General features: G+C 34.9%; 1 long non-coding RNA gene across 2 annotated transcripts; it reads right to left on the reverse strand.

Annotated features, from left to right (window-relative positions):
* Positions 1 to 3,209: 3,209 nt before the first annotated feature.
* On the reverse strand, positions 3,210 to 16,537 carry LOC149781424 (uncharacterized). Of its 2 annotated transcripts, XR_016414713.1 has the most exons (4): positions 16,377 to 16,537; positions 13,579 to 13,641; positions 9,066 to 9,164; positions 3,210 to 6,976 (listed from the first exon to the last, which is right to left on the reverse strand). It is a non-coding gene; the product is annotated as an uncharacterized LOC149781424 (long non-coding RNA). The 2 variants fall into 2 exon arrangements; XR_016414712.1 differs by lacking the exon at positions 16,377 to 16,537 and having other exon boundaries at positions 13,579 to 14,005.
* Between the last annotated feature and the right edge of the window lie 443 nt (positions 16,538 to 16,980).

Consider the following 16,980-nt stretch of genomic DNA (forward strand, 5'->3'; position numbering starts at 1 on the left):
AATTGTTTTTAGTAGTTTGGGAGAAATTTAGATTCCTGTGATTTCCCACAGATGTAGCATAGGTTAGGGTTAGGGTTACATTTTTAAGTTAATAGCCTACGAACGGATGTGACGATCTGGATGCAGTTTTCACTACGATACATGTCTCATGGAGCCTGATGGATAGGTAGTTACTTCATAAAAATCAGTGCTGAGGTTGGATAGGAAAATGGATTTTGTCATTTAGAGTTAGGGTTATATATGAAGTTACATCATGTGGTTTGCTTTGCTAGATCAGCCTTGGCGAGGCCTAATTAAAAATGGTTCGTCTGTATGTCTGTACAGCGCCCCCTAGAATGTGAAAGGAGTGTTTGGTGCTGTATCGGGCAGACGAATCATCGGAGTTCTAGATACATATGCCCCTTTTGTCATAAGAGATTTCCTATGCTGGATAAAGGTAAATCTGTAATCATAGTTAATCATATGGAACTAAGTTTTACCCCTGGTATCGAGGACACGTCAAGTACTAGTTCACATCAGTTACACGTATGCAATGTTTTTGTTTTATAAAATTTCAATTAATCTGCAGTTGATAATTCCTATTGAAAAATATGTAACATACAGTTACTGACCATTAAATGTTGTCTTCTGCTAACATCTTCAACACTCCCAGGACTCAGGAATACGATGTTGTCAAGAAAATTATTGTATCAGTTACTTTCCTATATATATAGTGATTGGACATATGTGATATATTTATGCGGGTTTGTAAGGAAATTAAATTTTAAAATACATTATTGATCGGATGTTTGTTGTATCGATATTAGTTATGAACAAATATCATTATTTTATTGAATAAATGCAAATAATTACTTATTGGAGAATTTGTAAATGATTAGTGTACAGGGGCTTAGACCTTGAGATTACCCGTCTGTTGAATTAAAAACTGATTTTTTTGGCCATGCGGCTAGAAAAGTGACCGGGTTTATATGACGGGGGGGGGGGGGCGCAGTCGCCAATGAAGGGTACGAATACAGGTTGGATGATAGTCATTTTCTGAACGTACGTGCTTGCAGTGTTTGTCTACGCACCTTATCACTTGGAAGGCGTGAACTGGTATTTACCTAGGTGCAACGCAATTAGTGAAGAATTGGTGTCAACTATGTTTTTTCTGGGTCATACTGATAAAGAAAAAACCAAAACCAATGTGCACATACACTAGAACTAACAGGACACAGCATACAGTACATAGAAGCTCAAAATGTAGATAACAGAAGAGCAGAGAGAGAGAGAGTGAGATACAGAGCGAGCGAGAGACAATGTGTGTGTGAGAGAAACAGCACGAGAGAGAGCGAGAGACAGAGCGAAAGAAAGCTTGAGACAGAGCAAGAGACCGAGTGAAAGACAGCGAGCGTAAGACAGGTGCAGAGAACGAGCGAGCGAGACGCAGAGCACGAGAGACAGAAAGCGAGAGCGTGAGAGCGAGAGAAACAGAACGAGAGAAAGGCAGAGAAAGCATGAGACAAAGTGATACAGGGAGAAGATGGACAGAAAAAGCAAGTGGGACAGAGCAAGAGGGAGAGAGGGATTGAACAAGAGAGACAGAGCACGAGATAATGAGCAAAATAGACAGATATAGAGAGAGCACGAGACATACATATGGAGACAGAGTGAGATAAAGACATAATCTATGTTGGGGTTTGGACCGAGACAAGGAAATCCCAGTCAAGGGGCTATATTATTTGTCTCCGCACGAGGCTTGCCGAGAGGGAGACAATATAATGTAACCCCTTGATTGGGATGTCCTTGTCTCAGTCCATAACCCAACGTAGATTCTTTTTCTCACCCAATAATTTCCTTTAAAGTAAAAAAGAACTTCTCACTTTTGCAATATAGTTTACGCGCAAATATTTACATACGGTCCATTAGTACAAACATGTTTATGAGGACTGTGGCGTGACCGTGTCATCCGAAGGACACAGTAGTTATGCGTGAGCCCGCAAAAAATAAAAATAACATAAAACGTTGCATAGTATTGAGGTATTAATTATATTTAACATATGGATGTTATATGAAATTAACAAGAAATAGCTAATATTTTTTATAAGAGAATGTTTCATTTTCATCAGATCCGATTTAGAAAATTTCGTTGTAAATAATGGAACGATACTGGGCCCATACCTCTATTGTAGCAGTAGAGGCTATTATTATAACGAAAAGTAACATGTAGCATGTGTTCATGCCTGGGTTATTCACGGATAATTAGTAATCTGTGTCACTATGGTATATAACTCTTCTTTTCTTTGGAGGTGGTGAAACTGTTTGTGACATACTTGTGTTGTCCTTAATATTGATTGTAAAATTACCCCCGTGTATAAAACACCCTCCAAATACGGACCCAAGCAGATAATCATGTGCTAAACTTTCAAGTTCACGGATTCTTTGAAAATTTATTTTTCTGTCTTGGAAATATAGCAAGTGCTATAGTGAAATTTGCTTATGGATGTGTCGACGGATAAATGATTCCTTCTGGCGGGTAAGTGCAATATTTGTCATTAAATATTGCAAATTTATTTTTGATTCAACTGGGGCACAACGGATATGCTTAACAAAATTAGAATAAAGCATGTTTGACAACACATTTCTGTCTGTTACTAAGTTTTCCGTAGTTGTTAAGAGAGTTGGGATGCTATGAAGTGTATAGGTCTATAGTCTGTGTGCATAGATCAATGTTTTCTGTCATAGTTCATTTCACACAGCATTGAGAATTTTGTCCTATCTGTAGCACGGTAAATTTTCAGGTCAGCGTCATAATTGTTGCAAACAGTATATTTTTCACACGAAGTATCTAAAACTAGTTAGGTAGCTTTAGCTACATTTAATGACTCTGACCTGAAAATGTACAAAGCAATGCGTGGAACAAACTAGCATAATATCAAAAAGCTCGACATCATCTGCATGTGTATCTCTGTCTCTCTCAAAATGGTTTTGTATGGTGTGTTCTCAAAGATGGTTTGACATAAGCTACTATGTTTTTTGTTATGTATTTGTTGTTGTTTGATTTTAAAAGAACTACGTCAGGCACAGCAGAAGACAACAAGGGTTTCTTTTTTTAAAGTAGTTCTGAGCACGTGGACATCTTGACCGAGATAAATAGTCTGAGATAAGAAAAGTAAGGTTAGCAAAACAACTATATTTTTCTGTTGCATGGGTGAGAAAAACAAATAATAGCCATTTGAAACTTTTATTATGTATTCCCAACCACAAGAACAACATAAAAGAATTTATAAAACATTAATAATTTTCAACAATGGTAACATCAATAGAGCGGTTCAAATACAAATATTGAAAATAAAGTTTTACAAATGTTCATCTCATGAAGACGTTTGATGAGTTTCACTAAAAACCCGATACAATAGATGACAGCTGATAACACGAAAAAAAAACAGTGGGTCAATATTTGAAGGGCAAATAGCTCTGGTCAATTTCACGTGGGCATCATATAACAGAGCAAAATCAAGACCCATTTATTGATGTGATTGAAATGTAAATAAAAGTTTCTGGTTAACAAAAGAATTACTATATACCATGATGAAAGGAGGGAAAAAAACATAATACTGTGTAGACTACCTGCAGTTTAAGGAGCCGAGCAGTGAGACCCATTAACTATGTCATCATGTCCAGTAGGAACTGACATGCAGTCACTCTAGAATTAGTACTGGAAGACAATGATAAATAAAAGGAAAACAAACTGTCCAATATACGGAAATATTCTGAAGTGGAACAGCTATCAAATCTATTACATCAAAGAAATGAAAAGATTTCCGACTCTCTATTAAGTTTTTTGTTGATTAATACCACAACTGTTGTGTCAGTTACAATCATGAAAATAAATGAAAAAAAGACATTAAGTGTAAGTGTTTTAGATTCTTAGCGCATCATTAACAATTTTTCAGTCATATCGCTATAATATCTGCAGTGTGACATTTTGTAGTGATATCAAGCACTGGGGCATGATGCCGCAGATATGTAGCATCATGCCCCACCCAGTCACATTATCCTGTCACCAGGCCGATCAGTCCTAACACTAACCTCTTAATACTAAGCGCCAAGCGAGGTAGCTGCTAGTACCATTTTTATAAGTCTCTGATATGACTTGGTCAAATGTCATTCATTCTTACCAGCATGTACAATACCAGTGCATTGTCTATTTACTGAAATGTATTCATTAGGGCTGAAAGCAGCCACAGGTTTTGTAGATACAAACAATGGAAGCAGACAGTGCTGTTTTACACAAGAACAAATTTCACTGACTGGAGGATAGGGTTTCCCCCAAGGAATCTGCTGTTTTGAACCAGCCAATTGATTCCTTGAAACCATTTTATGTGTGACTATGATGGCTTTTCCACAGAATGTATCTGGATGGATTGTTTTCTTATAAAGCCTGTGCAAGATGAAGAAAAGTTGAATAAAATGTTATATTAAAAAAAGGCTTAAAACTAAACCTGACTTTAACATGGAATATGATAAATAAACAAATGGAACTTCAAAGATTCTTGGCTGCAGAAGTTTCTGTGGCATGATGCCAACAAAGATCAAACAACTGCAGCTTGTAATGCATGTAAGAGATGGTCCTGATACAAACAAAAACCAGTGGATTGTTTGCAGGACAGGTAATCACAAGGAAAGATGCACTGTTTACAAATCAAAAAGTGCAAAGCACAATACATGTCAGTTAAAATGTTTCAGTGAAAAAGTCAAATCTGATCAAGATGTTGTGGGTGATTTTTAGATTGAGTGATCAATAAATACAATATGAGCCAAACTGAGTTTTACAAGAATCTGTTTAATTAAATAAAAAAATGCACAACTGAATTAGTTAAGTAGGGTTTTCAGTAAAAATAGGAAAATAGTGAAGTAGTACAAGTTTTCCTCATTCAAAACTGGTGATGACAGCTATAACCCAAGGACCCAAAATAAATATTTTTAGATCACATTTTTATGTAACACAAATATATATATATATATATATATATATATATATATATATATATATATATATATATATATATATATATATATATATATATATATATATATATAATACATAATACATTAATATTGTGTTGTTTCAAATTAATAATTCACATTTTCACATTCTATTCAAAAAAGTTTATATGGAGGAAACAAAGAGCTGATTAGTTCTTTAAGAAAAAAAAATACTTTTGTACTTATACTAAAAAATGCAACCAATTAAACTTTGTATCACAGAAAACACCAAATATATAACACAATAAAATTCTAATGCATGTATGGTGCCCAGAAGAAGCAAATTAATTGGGCTAATTTTGAACAGTTACAGGCTTGTTTACCCATACATTTTCTTGTCAGTATTTTAAGCAGTGTCTGTAAGTATTTTCATTCAGTGTTTCTAGCATCTTAGCACATATCACCTTTTAAACAGGGCACAAACTGTAGACACTATAAATAAACTATAATTACCATTATGTAGTATTGCATGACATACTGATGATACACTATTTTGTTGTTGTTGTAGTAGGGTTTAATGCCATTTTTCAGCACAAGATAGGCTATACATGGCAGCCAGTATATATGGTGGAGGAAGAAACCGGGAAAACCCAGGAAAGAACCACCGACCCATGAGAAGCTACTGGCAAGCTTTCTCACATGCACACATTGGCTGAAATCAAGACTCAAACCCACGCAGACACAGGTGAGATGGCAGTGATCCATAACGGAGAGCGCTTTTGACCACTCGGCGCCCCACACTATTCTGTAAATAACTCCTAGTTTGTAAAGACATTGATATTCAGGAACCTCTGTGTTATAAGCAAAATCTGCAGATGACCATTGACTTAAACATGTTTATATTACAGTGATAAAAACCCACAAAGGAATACCTCCACACACCCAAATTCATGCTGTTATTTACCTCTGTTACTTTCTCTAGAAAATCTGTTTTCTCAGCTTCATACATATCCGTAACATTTAAAATAAAGCCAAATCTCTACATTTTACACGCTTAAGGAAGACTTAATACAAAACATTATGACATAAATTGTTACCATCACCCATCCTCTCAGAAAATAATAAGTTCATCTAGATATGTGAAGGCAGTCTTATTTATTTCATAAAATCTGATATCAGCTTTGTTAACATTTACAGTAATGGATTGCTTCTAAATACCTTGTGCAATTTTGGAATCTGGGAACATATTTGTCATTGCTTCTGTTAACTTGTCAGCTGTGCTCAATGACAAATTCATATTTATGATCAACTCACAGAGAATCGCCTCAGCCCGTGTTATTTGCTTTTGAAATATGTGTTGATCACTGACTTCCTTTCCCTTCATCATTGACAAAACATTTATATTTCCCTTCACTAATGATTCCAATTTTGCATGATTTTCTGATTCCACATGCTGTGAACAGTCATTCCATCCACCATGTGCACAGGAAAAGTCTAAGTTCTCTTTCAGACGATGGTTTAAGGCATGGCCACAGAGTATTAGAGACTGGTAGAAAATGCTGCTTTCTATTTTTAGACTTTCTATTGTCATGCTAAAACTTCCTTATCATCGACAATTTTCTTTGTTTAAACAACCGGATGCGGAGAAAGTTAAAATCAATGATGTGGCACAGACTGCAGACACGGACGCGGATTGAAGAAATGATACAACAAAACAAAATGGAGTAAAAACCACTTACAAATTAATTCAAAAATATTAATAATAAATGCATCCTCAAATCGTATTTTCCGATCAATGACCATACCGAGGGACTTTATTCTGTACAAATACGGTAAAATATGGACGAGTAAACAGGTCTGCAGTTATTTCAGATTTTGCAATAAATGCTTCAAGAAACACACAAATCATCTCCATTTTCTTTCTATAAGGAACATGTCTGCACAATTAATGGTTCAAAATAAAGTCTTCGTTAGTGAATTTCACAGGACAACCAGGACAGCAGAATACCTACAATAAAAGAACAGTTTCAACAGTTATAATGTTACTGCAAAAGGAAAAGTATATACATTTTACCCATGCTGCATTTAAAAAAAATATAATAGCTTATTATTTATAATAATTCTAGCATAGTGATGGAAAAATTGATCAAATCTAAATATCAGATTTTACCTTCACTGGTCAACTGTAAAAGCAGTAGTTACAAACATGGTTCCCATGCTTTTCAAAAGATAAATGTTCAGGTAATTTCCAGGATGAAATTACTTTGTTCAAGATTCACATATGACCATTACTGAATGGAATTAAAGAACATTTTGGATTATAAAACATGCATTTTCTAAATCTAAAGCTGTTTATCATTCAAGACTCTCCAAAATAGTCAGAAAAGATGAGCATGTGCAAAACCATGAAATGTATCACACAAAACAAGTTTGACTATACTCATATAAATTGGCATGTAAAGTCATTTCAACGTACAGAATATAAATTCTAATTTTACCATGCGGACCTGCACTATGTTGTTATGTGGAAACAACATAACGAACATATGCATGTTATACAATGTAAACATTTTCTATCACAGTAGAAAAATAAAATAAAAGCTAAGTATTAAAATCTTTTCTTGAAACGAAAACAGTTTAACTTTAAATTTACCTGTGCCAAAAACCCGAACAAAATTTTTCAAACGACCTAAACTCATTAAGATGATCTAGTTTAACATCAATCATTTAGAAACATTTACAAAAAGGGTTGATTTAAATTTTGAGGAAAAAAAGCCTTCAAAAAGATAACTGCTGCATAAACAACTGAATTTCTTTAAAATCAAATTGTCTTCTTGTAATTAATAAACCAGTCCCCAAACCTGTACTGATACAGGGGCTCGTTTTGTTTTTGAATATATAATAAAAGGGATGACAATTTCCCATTTCTCCTGTGTTCTATTTAAGATCTGAAACCAATGCTTCAAGCTACATATCACTGTGTAATAGTTTCACACTAAAGTTCAGCTAAGCAATTCAAAATTTTGGACAACAAAATTTGGCTTAAAATGAAAAGCAGTCCGTTTTCTAATCCGAATTTCCTATGAATATACAAATCCTAATTTTTACATTTGGTTTTCTAGGTTCAGGTGTGAGGTAAGAGCAAATGCATAAAAAAAATAGGAATTTGCTGCCACTGTGTGGTAGCGGCATATGGTAGTCACATACCAGCAGGCCTAGCAAACTTAAACTATGTTATATAATCGACAGGAAAATGATTTATTTTCTCAAAAATGGCAAATATGGCAAGTATTATAATCATTATCTCTTTAATCCGCTGACAGACTAGACAAAACTACACCATAGATGAAACATAACCCGGTACTTGGCATTTGTGTTACTAGTCAGATGAATTCAGCCATTTGTGTTCACTTCACAACTCCAACAACGATATCAGAAGTCCAATAATCATCTGATATCAACAACATACTTCTTTTTAATGTTGTTGTACAAATATTAAATAATATTAAATGAAAGACAGATACAGAAAGAACATATAATTCTCAACATATTTAATTCAAGAACAATGACAAGAAACCCGTCAGTTTCGCAGCAATCAGGCCAGTCTTAAAAGTGAAAATTTTCATGAATTGCGAAGACAAAATGTCTTACTTTAGTCTTTGCAGTTTCCACTTCAGGAGATGAATTGTCACCAGTGGTAATTTTAACAGCATGAGGAAGCTAAAAAAACATTCATGCATCGAAAGCATGGATCGTATGTGTACAGGAGAATGGTTGGGTTGATGAGAAGATGCTGCAGTGGATAAAAGTGTTTTATCTCAAGAACACACTTTAATACATTTTAAATTTGAGTGCGTTCGCTGACATGTACTTTTTGAATGATTTAAAAGTTGTCCCACAACCTAAAACTCATAAAAACAAACAGTTCACCAAAACATTATTTTAAAAATTAATTTAAGCTGTCCCAATGTATACTGTAAATATGGTATATTCAATGTTTTTAAAAAGAATAAGAAAAGGAAATAAAACTATCATTTTAATAAAGTGAGATCCATCAGCATTAAAATAAAATTGTTGTTGATAGGTTTTTCACTAACCTGCCATGACAGAACTTTAAATCCACTTGCAGATTCAGCACAATGATGGACACTGTCAGCCCAGGGGATATTCTCCCAAAACAAATTGCCAGTGTTCAGCTAAATAAAAACAAATTGTAATACATGAACATCTTGATCATTAATGGAGAAAAAAGATACATACATTGTCCATCTTATAGTTAAATCAATGTATGGCCACAATATTGAAGCCATGACTGATATCTGGATAGGTTGACAAAGGAATGTAGAACTAATATTGTTTTATTATATATATTTATATTTATTCACCGAGGCTATTCAATAGTTCCTTTTCAATTTAATTGGAAAAGACAATTCACGCCTCATTTAGAAAGTCTATTGAACTGGCCACCAAGTATATAATTTACATAAAGCTATCTGTATGGCTACCACATACCTGAACTGCGAAATATACTAATTGTTGCAAATGATTACATTTTACAGCAACACTTTTCCTTATCTGAGAAATCCCTTTTTATAATCATAATATCCAAGAGTTCTGTTTCTATCTCTAAATGTTTGCACAAAGACGTACAGTAATACTGCAGGACACACACTTTGAAGTTTAACAGGAAACATGATTATCATATCTATAATTAACATCTGTAAAAAAAAAAGCATTAAAATGGCCAACTGATTTGATAGAACAGAGACCTCTGGTAAGACAATGCAGTTACACCTTGCTAATGAAAAAAGGCAAGCTTAATAAGTAGTTTTTTAGCATGATTATTTAAGTAATGTGATTATCCAAATACTAAATGCTAAATTCGGACCTATCTTAGCTTTTGCCCACTACATCTGGATGATCATGAAACCGGCTTAATTGCTTAAGCATGTTAGTCTTTCAGGTTTCTGCAGGTCACTGTTGTTAAAACTTGCACAATGTTACAGCCCTTTATCTCCTCCAGACATTTTAAAATAGATATTGAGTAAATATAATGGGTACCAAATCCAATCGATGATCTTTTTCTGTTCTTCACTCAAAACAAATAAATCTTTTTACGTTATGTTCAAACTAGTTGGCAAAAAAACTGTATTAGAAGTTTGAAAGTGGATTTCTTACATAATGTCACCTGTTTACTGTTTATTTCCTGCAGTGTTTTGTGTACATCTGCACAGTATCATCGACTGTCTTAACTTTGCACCAGTCCTTGATTTGTTACCCATGTCTCTCGCAACCTTACATCCCTGTTTCAAAATCATTATGTCACCAACTGAATCAACACCTTTTCTTTTTAATACTAATAGTAACTGCTGATTAAGAAATATTTGACAAAATAAAATATAAATATGTACCACGATTACAATAATAGAAAACAAAATGGAAATGTCCAGTTTAACTAATGCTATATTTGCAACAAGTTTGTTGCTCTGGAGCGAGTGTTGGCTGTTTAAGTCAGGGCATATGGTTGTGTTGGTTTTCTTTATCTTTTTATTTGAGGAAAGCCATGACGGATATTGTTTTGAAGGCAAAGGCAAAGCAAAACTTGGTTACTATAATATACACTTTTTATACCATGTTATAGTATTTTTGCACCATCCCATTTGTTTCTACCACCTTTTAATATTAAAAGGCATCAAGAATATAAAAAATGCACAGAATGTAGTCATTTCATTCATTGATTTATAATTTTTAATCTGATCGTCACTAGGGGTTCCCAAACAGTCAACTTATTGGCATTTTCAATCACCGCTCTGGTGACCTTGTGGTTATAGTGTCTGCCTCGGATGCAGGAGGTCGTAGGTTCGATTCCCGGCCGAGTCATACCAAAGACTTAAAAAATGGTACTAACAGTTGCCTCGCTTGGCGCTCAGCATTAAGAGGTTAGTGTTAGGACTGGTCGGCCTGGTGTCAGGATAATGTGACTGGGTGGGATATCATGCTACATGTCTGCGGCATGATGCCCCAGTGCTAGACATCACTATAAACTGTCACACTGCAGACACTGTAGCGATATGACTGAAAAATTGTTAAAGCTACGTTAAAAATCCAAATCACACGCATTTTGATTTTGAATCTCTAGCAACATAAAAAACATATAATAATATTATTACAAAAACAAATAGTATGAAATTAGAAAAAAATTAAAACATAAAAAACATGCTGAGAATATTTCAGGTAGGAAACATTAGGTCTTTAAGTTCTTGCAGTTGAAACAAGTGAGTTTTGAGAGCCCTCTTGAATGTGATCACTGTGTCTTTGTGTCTAAGTTCAATGGGCAATTCATTCCACGTTGCTGGGCCCTGGTATGCAAAAGAACGATGTCCATATGACTTTGTTTTCATAGTGGGAATAATGAGTATACGATTGTCAGAAGGGGAGCGTAAGTATCTTGCTGATGTGTACACATGGGTGAGGTCGGATAGGTATGTTGGACTAGAGTCTGTCAGTGAAACGTAGTACAGAGAACAAATTTTGTGTTTGATTCTGGATCGAATGGATAGCCAATGAAGGGTAAAGAGCAGCGGGGAGGTGTGCTCTGATTGTGGTACGAAGTATGATCCGAGCAGCTGTGTTTTGAACTTTCTGAAGTTTCTGGAGTAGATATTGAGATGAACCAGACAGAATTGAGTTACAATAGTCCAGTCTTGAAAGTACTAATGAACACACATGTGTTTTAGTGGCAATATAATAAACACCCAAACTGGGATGAATAGATGTGACTGATGGATGTTATACGACTGAAAAATGTTAGGAGAGGGATTTTGTTAAACTTAAAAACATGTTGCACTGGACTGCCGTTGAGGGACGAACCATGGCAGGTTGAGTATAATACAACAGTCATCATTTGGACTTTACAACTATTCATGAAAGTTACTGTAGACATGTAGACTAGTTAAAGTGAGTGTTACGCATAAATAATCTATCAATTTCTTTTGTCTCTAATATTGTACTACGGTATTTACAGTATGTTTTCAGACGGCAACAAATAATTACTTTTTTTGTCATCCAGAAGACATTAAATTCTTTAATTAGGTGTCTGAAAACATACAGGAGAAGATACATTTGTGGGCCCGCCCCCCATCCATAACGAAATTACTGTTAGCTCACATGATGACATGCTGCCATAAAGAAAATTAAGTACTTTGTCCAACACCATGGAAAGGATAATGAATGAAAAACAGGTGTGTGTGTGTGTGTGTGATTTGGATTTTTAACGTAGCTTTAAAAAAAATTAAGTCATATTGTTACGATGTTGGCAGTGTGACAGTTTAATAGCAATGTCTAGCAAAGGGGCATCATGCCGCTGACAGGTAGCATGATGTCCCAACCCGTCACATTATCCTGACACCAGGCCGACCAGTCCTAACATTAACCTCTTAATGCTGAGCGCCACGCGAGGCAGCTGTTAGCATAAGATGTAGAAAAAATTATAGTGGAGCAAGATCCGAAAATTACAAAGCATATAAATGTTATTTTTGCCCCCCCCCCCCGCCGAAACGGTGTCCAGAAACAAACTGTAAATACAGTGTAACTACTAATCCAAATGAATTTAGATGATTTGAGACGAAACTTTGAACTGCTGATCCAGATAAGTAGCAGACCCACTTATAACATGGGGTCAGTTATAGAGCCCATTTTATTTTACTAGAAAGTACCAAAAATCTGACCCGTATTTGTTGAACAGAGAAAATTGTGATCAAAGTTGGTAATTGAAACCTGTTGGAATTGTTATCGATCTCTCAGTGGTTGGACATCTTGACTATAAAGGTCATTTTTACATAAAAGCAAATAACTTAATTAGACAAAGCACTTTATTGACAGTTATTGCCAACGAGATTTTAAAATGAGTATTCAGCCATTAAACAGACCCGCTAGCCCTACCTCTCTTAGAGGCTTTCACAGTGTCAAGCAAGGATGGCATCATTTCATATAGCTATGGAGGTCCCTCGATAAATTACACCCTTGCCTATAGCGCAGTCTGTTTTTGGACCTGTGGTGCGCGAGTTATTAAGGGAGTGGTGTATATTGCTCTAATAATTATGCTTATACCTTTATAGGGGGTTAGCACCTGTGAACCTACAACAAAGCAGTTCAGGTTCACATTTAATACAATTTTCGTTTGATTGGGTACCCAGGTAACTGATTGTTAGGACTGACAGGTACCTGGTAGAAATTTCCCAAAATTTTGACATCTCTACATATGGGCGGATATGAAAATAGTTTAGGAATAATTAATCTAATTGAAAACCATACATAATGAAACCTTTCATTTAAATATTTTAATCTAAGGGGAAAACAACTCTGTTGTAACATAAAAAAAATCTTTAAAAAACTTCACTAAGTATTGTATTGTAATTTTTGGGGGATAATTTTTGTAATTATTACTTATAAGTGTATTATTGCAGATAATATGTGTTTGAAAGAAATAAAATATATTAAAGATGCAAATATTAATAATACAGGGACACAAAAAACGATCCATTTATATACCCTGGACTAAATGTCACATCTTATGTCATGTGGCATGTATTTGGCGAATGGAGAACTTACCAATGGAGAACTCGCTTAGGGAAAACTAGCCCTAGGTTGGTTGGTGAATTCACTCCAGGCTGACTGAAGAGAGAGAGAGATAGAGTTAGAGAGCTTCTCTGGAGAAGTGAGAGATCTTACTTGTATACTGATTAAGACTGTCAAATTTATACCTTAAGTGTTCACAAAGAAATCAATCAGTTATCATTAATACATGTAATATCAATTCTCAAAGAAGATGAAATTGTCAATAAATACTGGCATAGTTATCACCAATTTGCTTCATGTACCAGTTGCATAAGCTTCAGCAGGTGAAGCTTAAAACATAGGTAACATTGCATGTAGAAATAAAAAAGCGCTGAATTTTACACCTCAAAAGCATCTTACATAGTTGATTGAGGGGGTAGGGGTGCTGATGCACATCTGTGAAGTTAGTGGACAAACAGATGGAGTGAAGACTTCAGATACTCATATTTAAATTATTCTAAGCCAGGTTTGTTTTTACAAAAAAGGGTATTTGGTGATATAATTTCGTTATTACTAAAAATATGAGGCAAATATTAAATTCCAATGAAAATAATTGGGATCATTAAAAATAAATAGTTAAATAGACAGTTACAATGTTTTTTTGGGATGGAGACAAAGCTTATGAGGTAAATTATCAGATATATGCTGAAATAAATGAGGCTGCACTTAAGTTGTTACTATCTAGGATACCACAAAGATTATTATGTTATCTTGCTTTTGGTAAGTTTCAAACAAAGAAGTCTGATATAATGATATAACACCACACAATGGTGACATTACTATAGTACAAGTCACACGAGTCATGTATGCGCATTTACCCATTTTTAATTAAATATAAATTCTTTTAAAATTTAACACTAATTTTATTTAACCAAAGTCTATTCAATCCTAATTACTGAATGCTCTGCACCTTTAACTGTCTCCATGAATCTTCCAGACAAATATCTATCACTATGGACTTTTACAATGGTGGCCATTACTGAACTTGGGTCAAAATAAGAGCATGTCCAGTGTAATCATCACAATCGAGGGTAGTACGAATTTGTTTGTCAACATATGTAGCTTTCATTGTGACATCATAGTGCGCACCATTCAATCCAGATTATACTGGATCACACCCTTTAGGTTCATTTTGTCAAAATATGCACGTACTTTAATATTGATTTTGCCACTGGGACCTCTTGGGGCATGAAATAATGTCTTTCCAAAGGAATATGGATGTATAAGAATATAAATGAAGTGAATACTTGCTACTCAAAGGTATGTAGAATCAAAGTATAAAAAATGGTACCAAATACTGAAATAGTTGGTGCGGAATGAATACATGTCCTGTGTGACTTGTACTATATAAACAAAATCAACAACAGCAAAAAGTTATTCTGCAATGACCGGCAATAATAGTCCAACATACACTGGGCATAAGTAAACACTTGCTATAGAAATGAACAGGTGTGTGTGTGTGGGGTATCTCTGAATTTAAGCGTGATTAAGTCCCAAATGATGTATGTATGTGTATATGATATGTCTGCATGTGGCAGTTTATAGCGATGTCTAGCACTGGAGCATCATGCCGCAGACATGTAGCATGATGTATCTCGGTTATTCGGTAACTGAACAATTCAAGAGGCGATCAGATAAAGCGGTATCCATCATTGGGCGATACCTCTAAATTAGTATCTATGATCTTCGGGGCGACTTTTCCTGACACCTGGAATGATGATTTCTCCAAGAGACAGGTTCTCCATGGAGCTAGCCCTACATGTAAGACCATGACGCTGATATTTATGTTTTGGGCGTCAGGACTAGCACTAAAACAAAACCAGCTTGTGCAGTGTCTTACAGTGTAGGACTATTCATGGGGCGAGTAATCCCAAGGCGAGTTCTCGACTATTCTAGCTACGATGTCGTAGCCTCAACTTGATTGTGTTGTGGTTGAGGCTACGAACTGATCCCATATCATGTAATGGAGCAAAAAAAATTATCACTAAAGTCAGAAAAACAAACAGTGTAGAAATCAACTACATAAGTATAATCATGTTGTGAAAGAAGTTTGGCTTATTTTGAATTTATTAAGCCCTTACACGATAAAATAAATTGGCATGGTTACTCTAACCTTATACTGTCCGCCATGACAGATAACGCGAGACTCTCGCCGTGACCCCTTTTCTACTTTAGGCTTGCCAAACCATATTTTGGATATTCTACGCTATATTATTATCAATCAAGTGCGAATAATCGCTTGTTGGTGGGTTTCAAAGTTGCCGATAAACCGTATTTACTTTTAATGCGCAGAATTTCTGACCCAAACGGCGCCAAATTTTTACTACGATTTGTTTACATTTTCAAATAAGGCGTCAATGTCCTTATATGGCACACAAACAAACGAGGCTGAGAACGGAGTAATCATTATTTGAAATAATATGGCGGACTATCTAAACGAAAATATCGGCTAAAAAAAAGGTAAACGAGATTTTACAACTATTTCTACAATGATTTTCGATACTTCCGGTATTAGATAAGAGGACTACTCAGTTTATTGGATTATATGCAAGGAATATGTTTAAAGTGTTATTATTAGGCTAAAAGAACGCCGGGTGTGAATCACACCCGGCTTGCTCCATTAACACGTATGTGCTCATGTTAGTACCCTGTCCACGAGGTACGAGTAAGGGTACTAATATTAGTACTAGACTATTCCAGCAGCACGAACCATTTAAAGTTGAAACTCAGGTCAAAGCTAGGATTTGAACTTAGCCTATCAATTACTGCTTCAAAATACAATACGTTCATACACCATGCTCCTGAATATACGCTCTATTTGGTTAAATTCGAATGTCTTCTCTTGTCGTCGTCTAAGCCCCAGCAAGTAACAATATTTATCTGGTAAGTTACTATCTATCTTATTCGGTAATACATTCAAATTCTACGATTGATCATAATCGACAGACGCTTACAAAACATGACATTACAATGACCGGCCCCTAGCTAGAGAACCTGATAATAAATTTGATAAATAGCTTTTACATTTAATTAAAAAAATATATTTTTATCATTAATCCTTTTATGTGACTTATTTACATCAATTTGTACATTCTAGTTGTCGTATTCAATGGATTTTTTTAGTTTAAGTAAGCAAGGCTGATAACCAAGGCTGATCGCCGTTTTCTGAATGCTATTATACCTGCCTTATTGGTCAGGTATAATAGCATTCAGAAAACGGCGATCAGCCTTGGTTATCAGCCTTGCTTAATTAAACTAAAAAAAATCCATTGAATACGACAACTAGTATGTACAAATTGATGTAAATAAGTCACATAAAAGGATTAATGATAAAAAATATTTTTTTAATTAAATGTAAAAGCTATTTATCAAATTTATTATCAGGTTCTCTAGCTA

Source organism: Sinohyriopsis cumingii, chromosome 15, assembly GCF_028554795.1.
Source record: "Sinohyriopsis cumingii isolate HCF-2022 chromosome 15, ASM2855479v2, whole genome shotgun sequence".
NCBI classification, from domain to species: domain Eukaryota; kingdom Metazoa; phylum Mollusca; class Bivalvia; order Unionida; family Unionidae; genus Sinohyriopsis; species Sinohyriopsis cumingii.